The sequence below is a fragment of the Dendrobates tinctorius genome, unplaced genomic scaffold (genome assembly GCF_039654945.1).
Source record: "Dendrobates tinctorius isolate UK_male_01 unplaced genomic scaffold, ASM3965494v1 ptg000147l, whole genome shotgun sequence".
NCBI classification, from domain to species: Eukaryota; Metazoa; Chordata; class Amphibia; order Anura; family Dendrobatidae; genus Dendrobates; species Dendrobates tinctorius.
Window position 1 is genome coordinate 2,437,907 of NW_027361814.1, and position 22,047 is coordinate 2,459,953.

Here is a 22,047-nt window from a genome sequence, read left to right on the forward strand (position 1 = left end):
CTTTATAGTGACACCTATTTGACGGGAGACCAAGCGTCATGAGTGAGTTACTCAGGGGAGGGAGCAAATCACTTTACTTTTAATTTTCAAGATGGTCTTTCAGCTTTCCTGACATGACTAGATTTGTAAATTTCATGTTGTTCATGACCAATACTGGAGCATCTATTTTAGATGCTTTCATTATTCACTACTTTATTTTATCTATAAATATATGAATGCACAGAGTTCCCATTCCCTTCTCCATAGGAAGTTTCCTTATAAACTTTTATACAGTCAGTCAGCAATGATTGAACTGTGTCTTATCAAGTGCACACAAGAGGCCAAGAGGAATGGTAAAGCCCAATTGTCACTTTATATACATTTTAAGAAGGGTTAAAGGGGTGGTCTGATATTAAAATGTATTTTAATCCTAAATCTCTATATATTTACAGTAATTTTATAATCTAATCGGTTTTTTTTCTAATCTACCTTAATTAAAAAGTCCCTATCATTCCCTCCCTATGCTATTATCTAACTGCTATATTTATTGTTTTTTTATTACTTTCTGTGTGATGACTCTTTGTGCATGTTGGGATACTCAAATAAGTAGTCATCAGGGGGGTCACTGCTGCATGTGCTGCCCCCTAACTGAAGCAAAGCTTCATTAATGATGTCCATTTTAGGAGCTGGGCTAATTCCTGCTCTACTGAGCATGCATTAGTTGTCAATTTCGACAGATGCTCAGTAGGATTCTTCTCAGTGCACAGTGCAAGTGTGCTCTAGTGCCATCTCTGATGAGAAGTGACAAGCTGGAACTAGAACTGGCAAGTGACATCACTTGTGGTGGTGGCACTGGTCTATACTTGTGGAGCACCCCACATGGCCTTAGGTTACTCGCTACTGGGCCGGTCAGATTTTTAAAGGGGATGTCATGGTAGCAGTGACCCAGTCCGTGGCCCTGGGCGTCCAGTAAAAATGGTTGCTAATTAAAAGATGATGATGATGGGGGAAAATGATGGGGAAATTTGTAGGGAAATGAAGTTGTGACACCACCTGTGGTTTCTGGTCAGAGGCGACCCGCGCTGCCAAGCAGATCCTCTGGGACTGATGGTAATGCAGCAGAGATATTATAGCTCTCCACAGGCAGAGCTTTGTCCCAGGGTAGTAAAGATGTTATAGGACAAGATGGTGGCTATGGTGGTGGTGCATGCGGTGCAGGGCAGGTGAGGCGCAAATGACACAGATGACACGGCAGGGTGCAGTTTCAGAGTTTTTACTCACAATTCTGGCATGCACAGGTGCCTGCTTGGTGGGGTGTCCTCCAGGTGAGGGGTCCAACCAACTCCTAGGTAGATTGGGAAGCATCTTTCCAGGACTCCCCTTAATGTTCACCTTTCCTGGCCATCTTACTGCGCTGATCTTTACTTCTCCTGCTCAACACCTTCACAAAGTGTCCCCAAGCCAGCAGTCGCGGACCCTGTTGGGCGATGTTCTCTCCTAGTCCCCTTGCTCCTATTTGGCTGCCTTTTTAAGGAATTAATGTGGTTGTGGCTGAGGCACTTACAGTTATCTTAGCCTCTGGCTTGCTCGCTGAGCCTGGTTATTCTCCACTAGTCTTAGGGGCCGGTTCTGCCACTGTGACCTGGTCCTTCCACTTCTGGATACGGGTCCCATGGATGGCTTCCACACTTCCCATGCCCCAAGGACTCCTTCTGTCCTTCCAGGAGTTTCCTTCAGGCTCCCCTCACAGCTCTCTGGCTCTTGCTTTTCCTATTCCAGTCCTTCTCCTCCGCTGTCCCGTCACCAACAGACTAACTATCACTCCTCACTCACTGCCACCCTCTAAGCTCCTCCCATTTTTTGTACCAACTCCGCTCACCTCCCAACCCCCTTTACTACCCAGCCAGGGATGAGATCATCCTCCCGTAGGGTACATCCAGGATGTCCTGCTGCTATAGTATGTGTTGGGTGCAGGTGTTAGAGTCCTGGGTGGCTCTCCCTCCTTACATGAGGGTGAGATACCACACCTCTGGATGAGGTGCAGTACCTCTGTGGCGACTGGATCCTCAGGGGCACCACACTTGCTTGTTCTCTCCTTACAACAAACACTTACAGTGCGCTCTCTTACCAACTCATCACTTCTCATCAGAGCTGGGGAGGGAGCACACTGTCACTGTGCATATTGGACTGTGGCAAAATCCTACTGAGCATACGTTTGAATTGACATTGGATAGATACTCAGTAGAACAGGGTCTAGCCCAGCCCTTGAAATGGATGTTATCAATGACACTTCATTTCAGGGTGGAAGCAGAGGCTGTGGCGGTGACTGCAGCCTCTTCCCCCTGATGAAGGCCTGTTTGAGTATCCCAGCATGCACTGGGATTCTTAAACGCAGTATAATCACTCACGAGGGAGCAAAATATAAATAAATAAAGCAGTTACAGAGAGAAATGAGGGAATGATAAGGACTTTTTTAATTAAAGTATATTAGAAAAGAGATTAGATTATGAGATCAAATAGACAAAAATTTAGGATTAATGTAAATATTAGTTTCAGACCACCCCTGTAACGTGAGTAACTGAGAAATACACAAATCTGAGGGTCTTGGAGGCTCCCCGTATATTTTGAGAGCCTCCAATATATATCACTGTATAGACATATGGTGGCTTATGTTGATCATTATCTTGAGTTGTAAAAAATGTATTGAAAGTACCTTCTTGTGTAGGAAATCATATAAGGCTTTCCTTTACTATACAGTATGCTAATCAAGATATACTGAGGCTTACTTGTCCAGCATATTGCAAAAGGGCAGTCTTTTGGCACATACTAGGTGCACAGGATTCATGGATACACTTAATATTGTTGCCATTGGGCGGCACGGTGGCTCAGTGGTCCTGGGGTCCTGGGTTCGAATCCCACCAAGGACAACATCTGCAAGGAGTTTATGTGTTCTCCCCGTGTTTGCGTGGGTTTCCTCTGGGTACTCTGTTTTCCTCCCACATTCTAAAGACATACTAATAGGGAATTTAGATTGTGAGCCCCATCAGGGACAGTGATGATAATGTGTGCAAAACTGTAAAGCGCTGCGGAATATGTTAGCGCTATATAAAAAAATAAAGAAAAAAGAAAGATTGCCAATTTTAGCTTTCAGCAGAATCAAATATTATGGCAGAAGGAATTGATTTATTTGGGGCATAAAGTATCCATCTTCTTCATCATCAACAACAAGGAGGATTCAAGGAGAAATTAGAACAGGAAAATAAACAAATGAAAGATCAGATAATACAGTCTAGAAAAGAACTACATATGTAGTGACCAGAAAAACCATTACTAATGTATGTTATATGTCATATGGTGTGTCCTCTATCCCTTACATGATTACACTTGTAACACCGGTTTTCCGTCTTGCCTTGGGAGGAGTCAAATTATTTAATACTATGCTGCCCTCTCCTGTCTTGCTTTGGTATTACAACTTGTAGTACTATGCTGCCCTCTTCTGCCTTAGTTTGGCATTGCAACTTGTTTTTCTGATTTGAAAATAAGTGGCAGTTGGAGGTGGTGCGTGTGGGACTGAAAAGGTCGAGTTACGGGTGGTTTTGGCGGTGAGAGAAGGTAGAAAATTGGGGCTCCTCGACTGGGACAAGTGGGGAGTTCAAATAGCACCCTGCGTTTACTGCAACAGAGTGCTCGGACAATAGAAGGAACTGCAAAACTGCGCAGCAGATTTCCCTGATACTCCAATCCGATTAAGGTCGGCTGATCCCCCCCCCCTTCATGCAGCACAGTTAGTCAAATGAAAATTTATCGCCATCCTCCCAAGACTGGGACCAAGAAAAGGCTTTGACCGATGCAATGTGTAAGGAAAATTTTATCTGCTACCCATGACTGTTATATTGAAAAAATATAAGAATTGTTACAGTCTTCAGTAAAATTCATCTTTCAAGTTTGCACGAGACCCCCGGTGTATGCTTCTTTTCGTCTGTGGCCTCATATCTTGCGGGTATCAACATAATTCTCAGTCTCATATATCCGTCATCTTCCTCTTTATAATTGCCACCTAACCTAGGGATTGTTAGAGCCATCGGAGTCACCATGACTGAACCATCCTCCAAGGTACTAGGTCCTGCATCCCACAAGGCGGTGCGTCAATTAAAATGGCGTCACGAACAGGATGAACCTTCTGTGCCTGCATGTAATCTAACTGTTTACTAGAGCGCACTACTCTAAAAGGGAAACTCACAATGGCAGACAAAAGTGAAAATGAGCCTCTTTGCAACAGAACTTCTGATAAAGCTTCCACTGCATTTATGCCTCTCACCATGCCATATTATTTGGGAGCTCCCTGGATGCCACATTATAATGGGGAAACCAACACATTACGAGACTTTAGAGAAAAAATGACTGCTTTGTTTCGCTTGTACCCCATGACCAATGACCAAATAGTGGAATTCCTGAGTGGCCAACTCCAAGGTGCAGCTTTGAGAGAAATCAAGTCCTGGCCCAAAGTTCAGAAAAGGACTGTAGAAAAAATCCTGGAGCGGTTAGAAAGCATATTTGAGGTCCGCTCAGCATCAGAATTAAAAATGCGTTTTTTCGGGAAAAAACAAGACGTTAATGAGTCACTAAGAGACTATGCTTCATCCTTGAAAGAAGCTTGGAGAGCTATAATACACATGGAACCCCAGGAAGTCCTGAAAGAGCAGTTTATTGAAGGGGCTGCCACAGAAACCCTACGCAGTCAGCTAAAAATGTTAGCGCTCCAGCATGCAGATAGCGCCTTCCTGGAATTCAAAGAACTTGCTATATGGATTTTAGGGAGAGAATTTTGCCCAGTGGCTAAAAAACTTGAACTATCTACCTTTGCTAGTGATACAGCAGTTCAATCATTGCCTAATTTTCCAAGAAGTAACGTCCTGCTGTAAACGTGGGGCACTCCGAAAAGGGTGCTATTTGAACTCCCCGCTTGTCCCAATCGAGGAGCTCCAATTTTCTACACCCTCTCACCACCAAAACCACCCGTAACTCGACCTTTTCAGTCCAACACGCACCACCTCCAACTGCCACTTATTTTCTAATCAGAAAAACAAGGTGCAATGCCAAGCTAAGGCAGAAGAGGGCAGCATAGTACTACAGGTTGTAATACCAAAACAAGACTGGAGAGGGCAGCATAGTATTAAATAATTTGCCTCCTCCCAAGGCAAGATGGGGAACCGGTGTCACAAGTGTAATCATGTAAGGAATAGAGGACACACTTACCATATGACATACATTAGTGATGGTTTTTCTGGTCTCTACACATACATACAGTATACATTTCCAAAAGCTCTAACATGACACCATTTTGTCACATACCTGGAACAACTCCTGTGTCTTCTACTTCTGGTACCAGGTGCCACTATATTCATTCTGTGTGTTGCCCGGCTGGTGATTGACAAGATGTCAGGACCAGGAGGCGCAGGCTCTCGCTAGGAATGGTATTGTGATTGGTACCTGAGGTGCCACCCAGTATGTCAGTACAGATGTGTGTGCTGTTCAGCAGGAGTAATTACCTACTTGTGGCCAATGGGACAACACTGCACTCTATTTAAACTCCTAGTGTACTATGCCAGTCATAGGTTATACTTGCTTTGCTTGATTTCAGGTATTAAGCTCCTGTTCAGCCAGTTTAATGACCATTTCTGACCTTGTTTAAACCTTGGAGACACCATCACATGTTTCTCAACGCAGTGATTCTAGAGCAATGCCCCCATCCCTTATGGAAAATATGTAAAAACATGTAAAACACAAGCCGCGAAGACACCATCACATGTTTCTCAACGCAAGCAATGACTAGCCTGGTCTTTCCTCGGGAAGGAACAACCACGGAAAGGGGGCATTGCTCTAGAATCACTGCGTTGAGAAACATGTGATAGTGTCTCCGCAGTGTTGGATGTTGATCTCCATGAGTTCATTCATCCTCATTTTTCACAGTCTTCTACTAGGCATTGCTCCTACTGGCCAGTTTCCTACTCCACACTGATAAGGGGCAATACCCCGAAACAGCTGTTTGTGGATGGATACCATGTTTTGGCATAGGTGGTTCCCTTCATTGGAGACTGCCCTTCCCGTGGTTGTTCCTTCCCGGGGAAAGACCTGGCTAGTCATTGCTTGCGTTGAGAAACATGTGATGGTGTCTCTGCGGCTTGTGTTTTACATGTCCTTTAGGATGTAGACACAACAAGCAGTGCTTTGCCCTCCCACAAAGAGCAGAAGAGTATTTATATGTTTTTTACTTATTGGCTGTAAATCATGTATCAAATCACATATGTGAGTATGCCTATTGCTAGACCTGGTCTTGGCTGAAAGTGATGATGATGAGCATCCCTTTTGATAATAATAATAAATAATCTCTTTTTATAGCGCCAACATATTCCGCAGTGCTTTACTGACATTACTGACATATACTGACATCGATGTTCCCGATTGGGCTCACAGTCTAAGTATGTCTTGGGAATGTGGAATGAAACCAGAGTACATGGAAGAAACCCACAAACTTCTTAAAAATGCTGTTCTTGGTAGGATTTTAACCCAGGACTCCAGTGCTGCAATGCTAACCACTAAGCCACAGTCCTGCCCACCAAAGTAAAGGGCAATATTTGAGGTTTGCTAAATATATTGTGCTGACAAGTACTAAATTTTAACACCACTAACTAGCATATGCACCAACATGTTGCTGTAAAGGCCCACTGTAATCCATTTGCATATTTTTTTAATTACTTTTTATTGTATTATTTGAATTTTTTTTGCCTATAGTGGCCGCTGCAGGGAAAAATGTATGGCTGACTGTAGATTTACTTGCTAATAACAATCGATCGCCTGGGATAATGCCATACTGATTTTTCAGATAGAAAACAACAATTTTTTTTGTGTCATATCAAATATAGCAGGTGTTTATTAGCTTTGTCCCTATTATTTTTTTTTTGCAGATACTTTTTAGATTTGCTGAATACTTAATAAAAGCAAACAGGGAATAACTACAATTTGTACAGTATGTGTTCTAGATGAATGGAGTAAACATCTAATCATGTTTATTAATTGAGACCTCTCGTTTTGCTAGATCTAATAAATTGAGAATGCATTAAAAGTGGAACCTTATCTCCAGCACACAGGAAATTTGTTTCTAAGCTGTCTGCTTTTCATCATTTCAAAATTAGTTCCATGGGAACTCACAAAGTTTTATGTAATTAGATAATGGAATTCGTCAATGTTTCTTTCAACTATGTTAGTGGCATAATCATAATAAATAGATAGGAAAAATACAGCATTTTTGTTATTTTTTTTTTTACGGAAAGATGCATTAATGTAGAAAGTCCCTACTGAGAGATTTGCGAATGAGACGGAAGGGAATTCTGCTCTGAGTTTTAGGGATAAGCCACAGACGGCTTCTTGGATGTGTTTTGTGTCAATTATTTTTGTTGTTTACTGCTAAGCATGTTAGGATCATGGTTCTTGTATACACTAATATCTGACAGAAGCCGTATGCACACATCAGTGTTAAGTTGACCATGATCTATAACAAAAATGGATTATTTCATCCTTCACCCTTCTGATGTCTATGCAATGAAGGCAAAAAAATGTCTAAAATTGAGTTCACCTGGGCTAGCTACAGTAGCTTGATGACCTCAGGTACCAATCACAATACCATTCTTGTTCTAAAAAAGCCCAATAGAATGAATAACCTAATGTCTTCCAATGGACGGATGTCATCGGTGCATTAATATGAAATCGGCCAACATCTTTTAGGATCTGGGTTTACAATCTTAAGGTTGAGGAGAATTGCCAGCTTTTTTATTTATGTGTTATGCACGTCTCCTGTACTTAACGTCAGGCTCTCTGTCTTCCTCCTGCTGCAGATGGCTCTACCTGCTCTTCTCCTTATAGGCCGACTCAGGTGACAGAATGCTACCAGAGTATTCAGGGGTAGTTAGTGTCCATGCTGCTACTTAGGACCTTGTGACAAAACAAGGTCTGTCTTTTATTTTGTGACTCTGCTTTTCTGCTGGTCAGATATCCATGAGATCTAGTGATAAACTCAGCTCTACTACTTCACTGGGACTCTTTTCCTGGTCAGATCTGCCTGGGACTGTATGACAAACTCAGCCTAACTATTCTGCTGGGACTCTGCCATACCACAGTACAGTCATTTCTTTACACCGAACGGTGTCTTTTCTCTGACCCTTCTGATGTGTGCAAAAATGTCTTTCCTTTTCCCCTTCCTTTCATTTTTTACTACCTTTCCCCTTTCCTGTCCCCCTCCTTTCCCCTACCTTTCTTTCCCCATTCCTTTCTTCCTTCCTTTTCCCCCTACTTTCCTGTCCCTACTCCTTTCTTCTACCTTTCTTCCCCCACATTTCTTTCCCCATTCCTTTGTTCCCTTCCCTCTTCCTTTCTTCCTGTCACCCTTACTTTCATTTTTTCCTACTTTTCCCCCTTTCCAGTCCCCTCTATTCTTCCTACCTTCCTTTCCCCATTCCTTTGTTTCTTTCCCCCTTCCTTTCTCCCTTCATTTCCCCTAACCTTCCTTTCCCCTTTCTTCCTTTACCCCCTTCCTTCCTGTCCTTTCATCAAGCCTTCCTTCCTCATCTTGTTTTTCTTTTATAGTGATCTTTCGGTAAAGAAAACTTCTCCACTACACCTCGGCTAGCTACCATGCTGCTCTGTGGACATGACTGTCTAATTTCTGAATGGAACTACTCTGATATTAGAAATATTATATATTAGTAGATTCTAATATGCAGATCACATTTCACTTTTCGTGACATGCCAGAAAAATTCTGAACAGGCAGCGATGTACATCACAACCACCAGGTCGCCAAAAACTAGATTCATAAATCATAATCATCTCCCAACGAAGTATCAAAAAATCATATTTTTGTATAAGTTAGTCATCTTGCGGAGCTCATCCTGATCCAAGAGGAAATGTAAGGACAGGCATATCTGTAGGAGTAGACTTATGTACATTATCGGGAAGAAGAATCTAAAACAGTGTTATATAATGAGGACTAGGGATGAGCGAGTATACTCGTTAGGATTCGGTACTCGGCAAGTAATGCGGTACTTGCGGTACTCCAAATCCTGGCGAGTATTTCACTACTCGCCTCGCAATATTCGGCACAGCCCGCACAGTCTCCACACAGCCCAGCACAGTCCCCGCACAGTCCCCGCACAGCCCAGCACAGTCCCAGCACAGTCCCCGCACAGCCCAGCACAGTCCCGCACAGCCCAGCACAGTCCCGCACAGCCCAGCACAGTCCCACACAGCCCGCCACAGTCCCCGCACAGTACCTGCAAAGTCCAACACAGTCCCGCACAGCCCGGCACAGTCTCGCACAGCCCAGCACAATCCCACACAGCCCAGCATAGTCCCCGTACAGTACCTGCAAAGCCCAGCACAGTCCCACACAGCACGGCACAGTCTGCACAGGCCAGCACAGTCCCGTACAGCCCGGCACAGTCTTCACAAAGGCCAGCACAGTCCCGCACAGCCTGGCACAGTCCCCGCACAGGCCAGCACAGTCCTGCACAGCCCGACACAGTCTTCACACAGGCCAGCACAGTCCCGCACAGCCTGGCACAGTCTTTGCACAGTCCCCGCCCAACCCAGCACACACACAGCCCATTAATCACATTTCCCATAGACTTACATTGGACTCGCTACTCATTACGAGTACCCGAGTATTAGGAGGTACTCGTGACGAGTACAGCGAGTCCGAATACTACACTTCTCGCTCAACCCTAATGAGGACCCCATCCAGCTTCCTCCATCCTTGGGACTGTACCTTGAGTGAAGAAGTGACATTGGGGTTAACCGCAGCTGAATTTCCAGGTGGGGAATCGAGTACATCTCTTAGTCAATAGTCTTGAGTAACTTCTTAAGTTTTTTTTTTTGTTTGCCTTTCCTTGTTTCCTCACTTGATAGACCATTCTCGTTGAATTATTTCTTTTATCACTCTAACAAAAATACTTCCCTGCTCTCTTCAGACGCAAAAAACTCTGCGACTATCTTGTGCACAATGCATTTCAGCACAGAGGGAGCTCGCTGTTGTAAGGTTGTTAGAGCAGATAATTCCTGTGGCAACATGGAGCTGCCGTCAACAAGCACAGAGCTTCCAAAATTCGTTTGTTACCCACTATCGCGAAAGCACCCGCCATGAATAACAACCGGGAGCTGTGCAACGTGATTGCTGAAACTATTTCATCATATTGTTAATAACTCGTATGGCTGATTTCTGCGTGACAAAAGGAAAAAGACCAATGCTTCCCCTGTCATTGTCATGCCAGCTAGTCTAAAGATTCTTTACATTTTTAAGACCCAAGTGGCGAGGCAGACTCTTGAATGAGTGGAGTTTTGCGTTCTGCCAAGTCACTTCTTGTGCGGACATCTATCAGCAGTGGCACAGACAGCGACTGTATCAGGGGAAATCTAATTTGGGAGCCTGTAAATGCCTCAAAGTCATTGCCCCCTGGCTCACCTCCAATATTCCACTAAAAATCAGAGCTAGTAAGACTCACTATGTGAACAGTGAAATATGGTGTGAGTTTCATGGAATGTTACATTTGTTGTGAAGGTTTTAATAAATGATTTAAAAACATCTGCAGATGTTCTAAATCTATCTACTTTTTTTTCTGCAGCTCGGCTCGGTGCACTTTTATTGGTGTTGGGGTTTTGGTACAGAAACTGACATTTCTCTGCAGGAAGAGTAGTAAATGGTAGAAAAGGTAAGATTTATAGCATCTATTTGTCCCTCAGGGCGATCTGCAAATCTCATATGTAGTAGGTGGAAATTCAGAGTTCACATACAGTGTCTGACTGTAAAGAACACACAACTTTATGGGAAATTGACGCTTCTTATTGTCAGATGGATTTGAGATGGAATTAATGCCAACGGTATATAACAGATGTAATAAAAGAATGGAATGGAAAGTTGAAAAACATTTTTGATCTATGGTATAGAAAATACATAATGTATATAACGGCCCTTGGATAAAGTCACAACTTGTGGTTAAGATTAGAGTTCAATTAGTCTGCCAAAATTCCTTTTCGGGCAGATTTGCTCAGTCTGGGAAAAAATTAGATCTGAAACAAATCAGTTCTGAAAAGATATTTCTTATGCTCTCATGTCTCTCCGGCAGCCAAATCATAATATATAAAGTGACGGGAAGGGGTTAAAAAAATTAGAGGATTATGCTTGTTCTAAACCCAGTTCTTACCTGACCTTTTGAATTGGTCTTTGGTCCGGATATTCCGGCTCTCACTAGGACTCACGTGGCCACACAAGCCACTGATGTTTTTGATAACACCAGAAGATCTGGACTGAATACTGATATCTAGTCCAGAGACTGATGTCTACATATGAGCAAGAGTTTGGAGGCACTACGCAGCATATGGAACTAGCTCTTCACACTGCTTACATCCAGACGCCTCTGGAACTGCAAACAGCTGATCAGTGGCGTTCTTCTAAGGGCATAGTCAGACAGCTGTATAAATTGGACCAAGATTGGAAAGCAGGCCACCGACTGGCTGGCAGCTCTCCGACCGAAGGATGACAGTGTTATGCAGCTGTCATGCTCGTGCAGGTAGAGCTACCATCCAGGCTCTGCACTGGGTTCCACCCCCGGTCCGAATTATACGGCTGTCTGACTGCACCCTAAATATAGGTCATTAATAAGTAGTAGACAACCCTTTTAAAGGGAACCTGTCACTCATTCATGCTTTCTAAAAAAAGGGTAAACAAAAAAGAAAGAATAAGGAGCATCTACTACCATATGCAAATAATATTTTATTGAATATATTCATAAGTTATAAAAAGATTTTTATTCATTATTATTTATATAAAAAAAAATGTTAATTAAAAAATGTGAAGGACACAAGACATAAGGTCCGACACAGTTACTATAATTACAGATCAGGGAGACAACCTTACAATATCTTCACATATACCAATGGTACCAGACATATAGAGTCATTTATGCCACTTTAGAGATACATATATATGCATATAGCATATGCCAAACTAGCATCCACACAAAATCTATTTGAACAATCTAAATAGTATAAAAGGTCTCACCCGAAAAAAATCTGTGTAACCGGTTACACCAAGCAGCCCCAACGCGCGTTTCGCTTGGGCTTCCTCACAGCCCCCCATGGGCTAGTTTGGCATATGCTATATATATATATGTTTATCTAAAGTGGCATAAATGACTCTATATGTCTGGTACCATTGGTATATGTGAAGATATTGTAAGGTTGTCTCCCTGATCTGTAATTATAGTAACTGTGTCGGACCTTATGTCTTTTTTCTTTCATATTTTTTAATTAAAATAATTTTTATATAAATAATAATGAATAAAAATCTTTTTATAACTTATGAATATATTCAATAAAATATTATTTGCATATGGTAGTAGATGCTCCTTATTCTTTCTTTTTTGCTTACAAGTTTTATTGGAGTATACCTTTTATTATTTTTATCACCTAGTTTTAACTCCTTTTTCTGGGATTTTTTAATTGTGTTTCTAAAAAAGGGGCAGCATGAATCAGAGCCTGACAACACGATAGCAGCCAGGTATATTTTTCTCTGAAACGTTGCAGAGAAAACATAGTTTGAAAAGTAGGCCAAGGACCATAGAGAGAGACCTAATTAGTCCGGCACCGTCCCTGGCTGAGCTCTCCCTGCCCTGTTTCAGTTGATTGACAGGTCTCTCCTATATGCGCACATAGGAGTGAGAGCTGTCAATCACCTGGAGTGGTGCGTGGAGAAGCAGGCAGGAGGCAGTGCCGGACTAGTCTCGTCTCTCCTCATGGTCCCGGTAAACACACCTGGCTGAAGCCATGCAGGCAGGCTCTGATTCATGTTGTCCGTGGTTTGGGCAACATGAACAGAGTGACAGGTTCCATTTAAGTAATTCCATTCTAATAAGTTTCCACCAATTCCATTCACCTATTACTTTTTTTTGATAACATTGATATTTTGGACTGTTTTCTAAAAAGCCCTGATTACGAGCTTGTCATTTGTATTTTTTTTTTTTGCAATTTCAGTAAAGAGTTAACCATATCATACTGTCCGGAGTTTTCGTTATGCCAGTCCTCACAGTACAATGCCTTATCCATAAAGAACACCCTCATTGAAATTTAGGGTAAAACTAGTTCATGTCCTGTAGATGTGGTCTTCTGCGTAGCTTCATCCTACAATGTTAACGTCTCTGATCCTACATCTTTGATCCCACATCTCTGAACCTATGGATTCCAACATCCCACATAAGGTTTTGCTACACATTGAAATTAACCCTTTTTTTTACCAAGAATCACCAAAGTCATGGGGCACTCCGCTTCACCGTAACAATCAATAGGCACAGACATACGGTACTACAGGAGTCATTAGTTCCATTTTGCAGTTATTGTAAAGCCCCAGCAGGAATTGTAATATATGAAAAGAAAGTGCTCAGAGAGAGAAGTGAGATGGAGAAACACAAGGAATCCATTTGAGTAACATTAGAAAGCACTGAAACAAGGAGAAAAGGATCCCAAGTGGCAAAAAGCAAAATACTAGCACCAAGCATTACACGAATAACATAAAAAGGAATCAATGCACTAAGTAACTGAAAAGGTTTAACAAAAAATGCTACCAAGGGGTTAACGTGGTCTTCAAAGGAATAGAGAGTCTTAGGGAGGGTTGAGGATATCTGCAAGGGACACTTGTGAAGTAAGATGGGCCCGTATGGTTCTTAAATTGCCTGTGTGTACTGGATTATTGAAGAGCAAGGCCACTAGGACTGATACAGTAAAAGCTTGATTTGTAGAGGTATCGGGGGGGGGGGGGGTGCTGAGACCCCCTCATTGATTACTAGAATCAAATTGTCAGTAGAGCTTATACAGTGCCCATTCATTTATGAAGGTGTTCAGATTGATAGAAGGCATTTCATATCCTCCTTACTCAACTTTCCAAGGAGCGTTGATTAGAAAGGAAGGGACATGGCGCTTAGCTGAGCTCTTCTGCCTCTATGTTTCTTGTATTAGTTGGTGTAAAAGCATCCCACCGATCAAAACTTTGGGCATGTCACTGTGAAATGCATTTAAAAACTATAAGTACTTTGCATAAATCGATAGAACAATCAGATATAAGAAACTTTGTAATAACTCAAATAAATATGCTTCTTTCTCCACTTATGAGCCATTTCTGCTACTTATCCAGCCTACTGACCTCATAATTCACCGTGAACAACAGCTAAGTTCAGTCATGCTCTCAGTAAGACTGATTGCCAGTTCACTGAGGAGTCAGATTAAAGCTGTTAATTGAAGCCTATAGAGATAGGGAGGAAGGCCAATTTATTACATCACAGTGTTGGATTCACAGCTACACCACTCAGTACTGCTGTATAATGTCCTCTATGTTGCTGCTGCTTCTGAAATGGTACTGTATAGAGACTAGAGACCATGTTACAGTTACCTATTAAGCTCTATGGGGAAGGGAGATGAAGGGGCAGAGTGATACAGAGAGGCAGAGAGGCAGACGCTGAACAGGGCTGTTGTTTTTTAGTAGGTTTTTATCTCACGCCAGAACAGGACACCCAGTTACACTGCGTAGTACTGCTGTATTATGTCCTCCATGTTGCTGGTGCTTATGAAATAGTGCTATATAGGGACAGGAAACCTGGTTACAGATACCATTTAAACTCTGTTGAAAAGGGAGAAAAAGGAGCAGAGTGACACAGTAATGCAGACACAGAAAAGGGATGCTGTTATCTAGTAGGTCTTTATCTCACCCCAGAACAGGACTCACAGCTACACTGCTCAGTGCAAAGCAGTATAATGTCCTATATGCTGTTGCTTTTGAACATGTGCTGTATAGAGCAGGAAAGCAGGAATTATTTATGTCTGTGTGTGCTGTGTATAGGAAACATCATAGCAGCTAGTCTGAGATGGCTATAAAATAGAGATAGAGCCCTAAAGAAGGGAAAATTGGTGAAAATGCAGAATACAAGCCATAAAATGGCCATTAAAAGAATTATTCCTAATATTCACATAAGAAAGCTTATTCTGAAGCCATCAACCATGATCACTTTAGTTATTTAGTTCGTGGTGCAAATATAATTTCAGGCCTGACATAGACAAAAATCGAGTTCTAAAAAGTAGCTTTAATCACGGGCAGTTGCGATAATATGTTAATGCAACTAGATGTTTTCTTTTGTAGATTTTGGTATGTGCTACCTACCTTCCAGAATGGAAGTGTAATGCTAGTCACTACTCAAGCACAGACCATGAGGCAGAGAAGTCAGACATTTTGGGGTCAGCACCAAGAGAACACATATAAAACGAATGGGAAAGACAGAGGCTTAAGTCAGATGACGATCCCTGGTCAAAATACCAGGAGATAGTGGATCAAAGCAAAAGGACAAGGCAAAGGGATAGTGAGGTCCAAAAGGTCAGGCAGCGGAAGATCAGAAATCAGAACAACAGAATTAGGCAAACACTCACCTGGAAGCACAAACTACATCTGGCAGGGATCAGAAGCAAACAGCTCAGTTAAGTAGCTGGGCAATCTCCAGAACAGAGACTACCTGGAGAAAGCCCAGCACCTCCCAATCACAGATTGGACAGGTCAAGTTGTCAATCAAGGTACCGACAGCTCAGCACGCCCATCACAAGACTGGATGACCTAGCTGTCAATCAAAACATTAACAGCTCTGCATGACCCAGATTCCATAGGGCATCTAAATAGTCACTCAAAGAGGAATCGTGACTGGAAGTAAGCCACATCTACTTTATTATAATTAGTCTGAAGTCTTAGAATGAATGTCAGACTCCTCAGACTAGATCCTTTCACTAATACATAATGCACGGACAATACATGTTAGAGCAAAACTTTGCTCTCGGGAAACAATCAGCAATTGGAGTCAGATGATTCTTGCATCTTTTGGCATGCAGCACTGCCTTATTACATTATTATTATGTACATGTGCAAGTCTGTTTATAGCGACATTTGCTGCAGCTAATTACAACAATTACTGAGGGGCAAAAAATATAGTTCAGGTCACTTTGAAACTCCCCCAGTTCCTGGTTAATACATTATCAGAGATTGTGAAGCAAATCTGGACATTAATAAAAAGGCGCAGATGATTAATGGCATCCTGGATGGAGGAAGGTTCAGCATATGTTGGGTTGAGCAGTCAACACCTTTTAAAACTTAATATCAGTAATCAAGTATGTTCAGGGCATTTTCCAGGATTATGATTTGTGGCTCGCACATCTGTCATCACCACATGGGGTAGTTTTCTCTCTTGCCTTTTACACTGAATAATCAATTATATTGTGCTACTTTTGCACGTGAACGGTTGATTCATTACAACTACCACTTGTACATTTATGGTTGATTTCGGTAAGGGAGGCAATTTGTCTTCTTGTGCAACTGTACTGTATCAGATACAATTTACATTTATTTGCCAACTTTTTTTTAAACTTTTTTGCTTTTTTGGTTCTTTTAATTAATAATTTAAAATTTAACTCAGTTTACCCCATGACCAAACATACATGACTGTATTTCAGATTTACGCAGTGCTGATCTGTGATACATCACCCATACCATTACATGGACCTATATTGTGTCTTCATGTGTGATTTGTATTTTTTTTGATATGCTTCACCTGGAGTATTGATTCTAGGGAATTATTTTTTTTTCAGGTGTTTTGGGATTTATTACTACTCATATGTCGGTTCTCTGGTCATTTTTTAAAAGGTGCCTTTGCAAAAACCTTCCAGGATTCTTGAATTCTGCTAATTTTGGTGAGACTTTTCTTGAAGGTCAATGCTAAAATGAAAGGTAGTAAATAGGCACTGTGCCTTTATGCTTATAATGTTGTTAAGATCCATAGAAGTTATATGAGGCTGGCGGATTTAATATTAGATATCCCAAAAATTATAAAGTTGTGACACATTTAAAGATGCCCATACTTCAGTAGATTGGACATAGCATGTAATACAGGACGGGTATTTCTACCAGGGCAAAAGCTGTTCTTACTGAGATCCTATCTCGTTGAGCCAATGCTGCCCAGATGCCCTAAAAGGGTATAAGAACTTAAGTTGCCTTTAAAGACCCCAATACACCTAAATAAATATTGGCCAAACCAATGATTTCAGTGGAACTGCCAAGCCACCTAATGTGTATGGGTCCTCCTCCAAGGAAGACCTAAAGATTGAGAGACTGGAATTCAGTCACACTTATCCACTTATTGGAGGGGAAGATAAGCTGAGTCTGGCAGCATCTCCCTCATAGAGAAAGCAAGAATGCCAAATAGTCCTGTGCATGTGAAACTTTGAAGAGATAGCTTGTTTAGCTTAAGGCTAGGTTCACATTTGCATAGGGCAGAGCTGCAGAGGGCTGCGTAGTTCCTCTGTTAAGTCCCACCCACTGCCGCACCTCTTCCATTCAGCTCCGCCTACGTCTGCATACTTCCTGCATACCCTATCTTTAACATTGGGTACGTAGGCCATGTGAATGTATGTGGATGCCACCGCATCTGTTGTTTTGACACTGCGCCAACCGCAACAAAATGCAACATGTTGCGTTCGGCGCAGCTCGGTGCAGCGTCAAAACGACACATGCGGAGGCATCCGCATACATTCGCATGGCCTGCATACCCAATGTTAAAGATAGGTAGGAAGGACGCATGCAGACATAGGCGGAGCTGAATGGAAGAGGTGCGGAAGTGGGCAGGGCTTATCAGAAGTACTGTGCAGCCCTCCGCAACTCTGCCCTACGCAAATGTGAACCTAGCCTAAGTCTAATAAAGATCACCAAGGCATGTAAAATTAGCAATATGTGTTTTATATGTCTTGCATGTGTGATGTAATATTGCCAACTATGTCATCACAGAGTGAGATCATGATGTCATCATTAAAGTTAAAGAGTCATCACATAGCCTGTGATCTTTTTTAGATTAGCTGTGACACTTCAATAATGTCATGGATAGGCTGGATCTGCCAATGTGCAGGGTTCTATCTCTGTGACTTCTACATGCTCTTAGAGAGTATACATGGGGTCGTTCTTAAGATCGTCTAAACCAGTGGTCCTCAACCTTTCTGACCATGAGAGCCACATTCAGCTCTTTGATATGGTAGTAAGCTACATCTAGAGCCCCCATCACTCTAGTGATATTGAGAGCTCCCCGTTACTGTTATAAAACAGCCAAAGCTTCCCCACAGAAACCCAGGTTTTTTGTCCCCTATCTTAATATCTTATCTCCAGCTTACCATAATTATCCCTCCTCCTCGCCAGTATATGAGCATCCATATTTGCTATTCTGTGCACGGCTACTCACAAAAGTCACCAACTGGAGACCTGCTCATAGTAGCTGTTTGCTAAACCTGGTGCAAATGCACCAAGTCGAGAGACAGCTGCGAGCCACACATTATGGATCCATGAGCCATGTGTGGCTCCCAAGCCACAGGTTGGAGACCCCTCTTCTAAACATATAAAAACAGTTATATTCAGGTCTAGGGATTGCATTTTACTTATATTAGCAAAAGTATGATGTCATCACTTGCATAGTACACTGTCATGTATGGGAACAAACCAACAATATTATTGAATCAGTCCATAATGACATTGTGATAGAAGAAAACATGAAGATGAATTTCACACCACACTCGTTTTTTTCCGCCAAGCCAGGAAACTAGGAAAAGTATGTTTATTAGTAACTGAGCTACTCATGTCCTATAGCTTCTCCATATCTAGTTGCCTCCTTATCCTTTGCTCACCATGGTGCACTGGTCAATATTAAATTTATCTCTCAACTGATGATAAGTAGTCTGGTCATAAATAATTACTCACCATGGTACACAGGTCAATATTCAACTTATCTCTCAATTGATAATAAGTGGTTTGGTCATAAATAGTTCCCTAGATGTATGGATACCATGCAGGTGGTGTAAGAAATACTACACCCAGACTTATGAACTACGGTAGATCATCCATTCATCATGTCTATCTTTTGGGAAAACATGAAAATATTTTTGGATAGTGTATAATATTGTCTTAAAAGACTTAATGGTGAAACCAGAGCTTGAATGCAGGATCCATAATTAATTTTAAGTTACCATTTAACAGGTGCATTGAACTGTACCTTATACGGCTGGTAGAATAAAGCAACAATGGTTGGAATGAGGAACGCAGGATGGAAACGGAGTTTGTAAAGAGAGGACTCAGCCAATGAAAACAGTCACCATATGGTATAGTGATACCGCTATCAATCAACTGCCGGGGCGTGGGTGTATGAAACGCAAATGTGTGCAAATGAGCTTATATTAGTCAATCTATGCATCCAGAGGACACTTGTGTGGGAGTACAAAAGGGATTTCTTTTCTCTCCTGGAAAGAGGGAAAATAAAAGTAAAAGATCAGGAACATTTTGAAAATATTTTTTGCAAGACTTAATTTATTTGGTTTATTTAGGAATAAGGAGATTGATTGTTTCTTACACCAAATTGATTATTTAACCTTTTTTTCAGGTTTAGCAAATAAGAACTTACTATTTACTTGCAAGGTTATTGGCCAATGATGTGTTCCAAAGATTTTGGAATAATGTATGAAATATATCAAATGTTGGCTATGGCTATCTTTAAAGTCTCCATACACATTAGGTGAAAGTTGGTGGTATCATCCAGCCATCTGATGTGTACAGGCGTTTACCAACTTTCCCTGTAGATGAAGTAAAGTAGAATCAAGCTGCTGGAATTTCAACGGTCGTTCCTTTTGTTTTTAGGGCAGATGAGCTGTAGCCACATGTTACTAGTAGCATCTTTCTTTTTACTCTCTTCATTGAAAGCACACAAAAGCTTGGCCATGTTTAGCATGTTCTGGAAGCAAATTCCCAGTGAGATCTGTATCCGACCTGAAGATATTAACAACTCATTTTCATATTGAGAAATTGACTTTCTCAGGAATAAGACTTTGGATCACAGATATCAAGGTATCATTTTATTCAACTTTATATTACCTAAAAGCCCATATAAACGGCTTAAGATGGTTGACCTTACTGATAGATTCCGTTTCAGGGAGAACTGGCAGAGCTGTGATCGTGGTTTTATTCTTAAGCTTACTGAATTTACTTTCTGCTTTTGGAAAATATCAGTTCTGTGGAGTCTATTATAGGTTGTGAGGGATGACAGGCTGGAAGGAAGCCAACATGATAGAGGATATCTTCCTGGGGAGGTTATTGTTGGGTCTAGTTGGAGTTGTGTAGGACATCAACCTGACAGGAGATTGTGACCATTTCTGAGGCTCGTGACATGACCTGGATGTTTCAGTCCTGAAAATTAACAATGAATGTGTGAGTGATCTTCTCCCTCTTTAACTAAATCTCATTTATACAACTTACATTCTGAGTTGATTTTTACGCAGTGTCGAGTTATGGAGAACCGTGCGATGGCAACATTATTTTGAGTCCGGTGTGAAGTAAAAATTGACCTGTTCTAAGTTAATATTTAAACCTTGATAGCATTATTAATCTTGTGTTCTAAAACATTCAAGTATGATCAATTATCAGGTGTGGACAGCAACCTACAAGGGGAATAGTGCCAACTTATTTTTATTGCAACCATCAAGTTTCTGTGCCCAACAATGTGTGGACTGTAACCACTAAGTGTGTTGTGCATATTACTTAGAAAAAAAAAAAGTAAATTCTGCAGTTTAATCAACCTGATTTGCAACCAGAACATTCCATTTCTTTATGTTAGCACTATAATAGTGCTTAGTATACACTACCACTGTGCTTATGAAGAATGATGAAAAATTGCGCTTTTTGTCTTCTGGGTTCATAAAGAAAGAATCTGTTTGCATTTTCCAGTTAGAAATCTAACAGAAAAAAATCTGAATAACTTCATATAAAATCAAAATCACATAGAGGTAAAGACGAGGACTCATGCACCTTTATGGAAGCCCTATGACGACTATCTAAAAAGGAATAAAAGAATCCCATAGTACGAAATAGTAGACATCAGTCCTAAAGCAAAACCAGAAAATGAAAAATTTTAAACTCCCTCAATCTTCCGTTTGTGAAACATCCTGAATTTATTACAGCTGCGTTGGATTCATTCAACCTCTACAATTGCAAAAGTATTCTGCTAATGATAGTCTAAATAGCGGAAAACCCATATGGTATTCGAGATGAGGTATTAAATCAAACTCTATTTGTACAAAAGCCAAAACAAACAAGTCAAGTTTGCTGTAAAATATCAAAGTCAAATCATTTTAAAGGCCTCTAATTCCATCTTTTCCATTACGCTGAACTGAAAAAAAAAAAGAAGGAAATATTTTATAAAATTGTGTTCTCGTAATTCATAGGAAACACTTCCTTTCAGAGAAAGTAGTAACTCGTTGTTATCTAAAGTGAATGCAATTGAATTGCTTTGCTTTAAATTGCTTCCCAAACCTTTTTGTTTCCATTTTTTGTTGTTATCTTAAGTGGTTGTCAAGCTTGGTTTATGGCAGTGAAAGGGTTACTGCCAACATCCCATCAGGTCTAGGGTGTGATGATGGGATTCAGGTTAATGTCCCTGATGGCCAATGGCAGTTTTTTTCTTTTGTTTCTAAGCTAAGTGCCCTCTATAATCAAAGGGGCAATAAAATGACAGTATTTAGGTAATGTAGGTACCCTCTAGAGACATGACATGTACCCCCTAGAGTATAAGTACTTAAACATTAAGGTTCTAGGCAGGTAAAAGGGTAAGTGACAACATCCCTGGTGGTTGTAAGGAGTGAAAAAGCTTATGTACAAAGCCCTGTTATGCATTTTTCTAGTCTCCCAGCATTGTATAGTCCATGGACTCTAAAACTGAGCTACAAGGGGGTTTGTGTTAATGCATTTAAAAGCTTTAAAGTGGTATTCCCATTTCCAAGATCCTATCTCAATATGTAGTAGGTGCAATAATAATTGTAATTGCAAATATCTCCAATTTGAATTGAACTATAGTTCTTCTGATAAGCTATATTGCTAACCCCATGTGCAGGGCTGTTATGAATGAGTCACAGTAGGA

General features: G+C 41.2%; 1 long non-coding RNA gene across 1 annotated transcript in view; it reads left to right on the top strand.

The window, feature by feature from the left end:
- The window catches only part of LOC141049679 (uncharacterized), a 59,037-nt gene that overhangs the window by 27,395 nt on the left and 9,595 nt on the right, over positions 1-22,047 (top strand). Inside the window, exon 2 of the long non-coding RNA XR_012220414.1 lies at positions 10,651-10,737. This is a non-coding gene — a long non-coding RNA (uncharacterized lncRNA). The remainder of the gene's footprint in view (positions 1-10,650; positions 10,738-22,047) is intronic.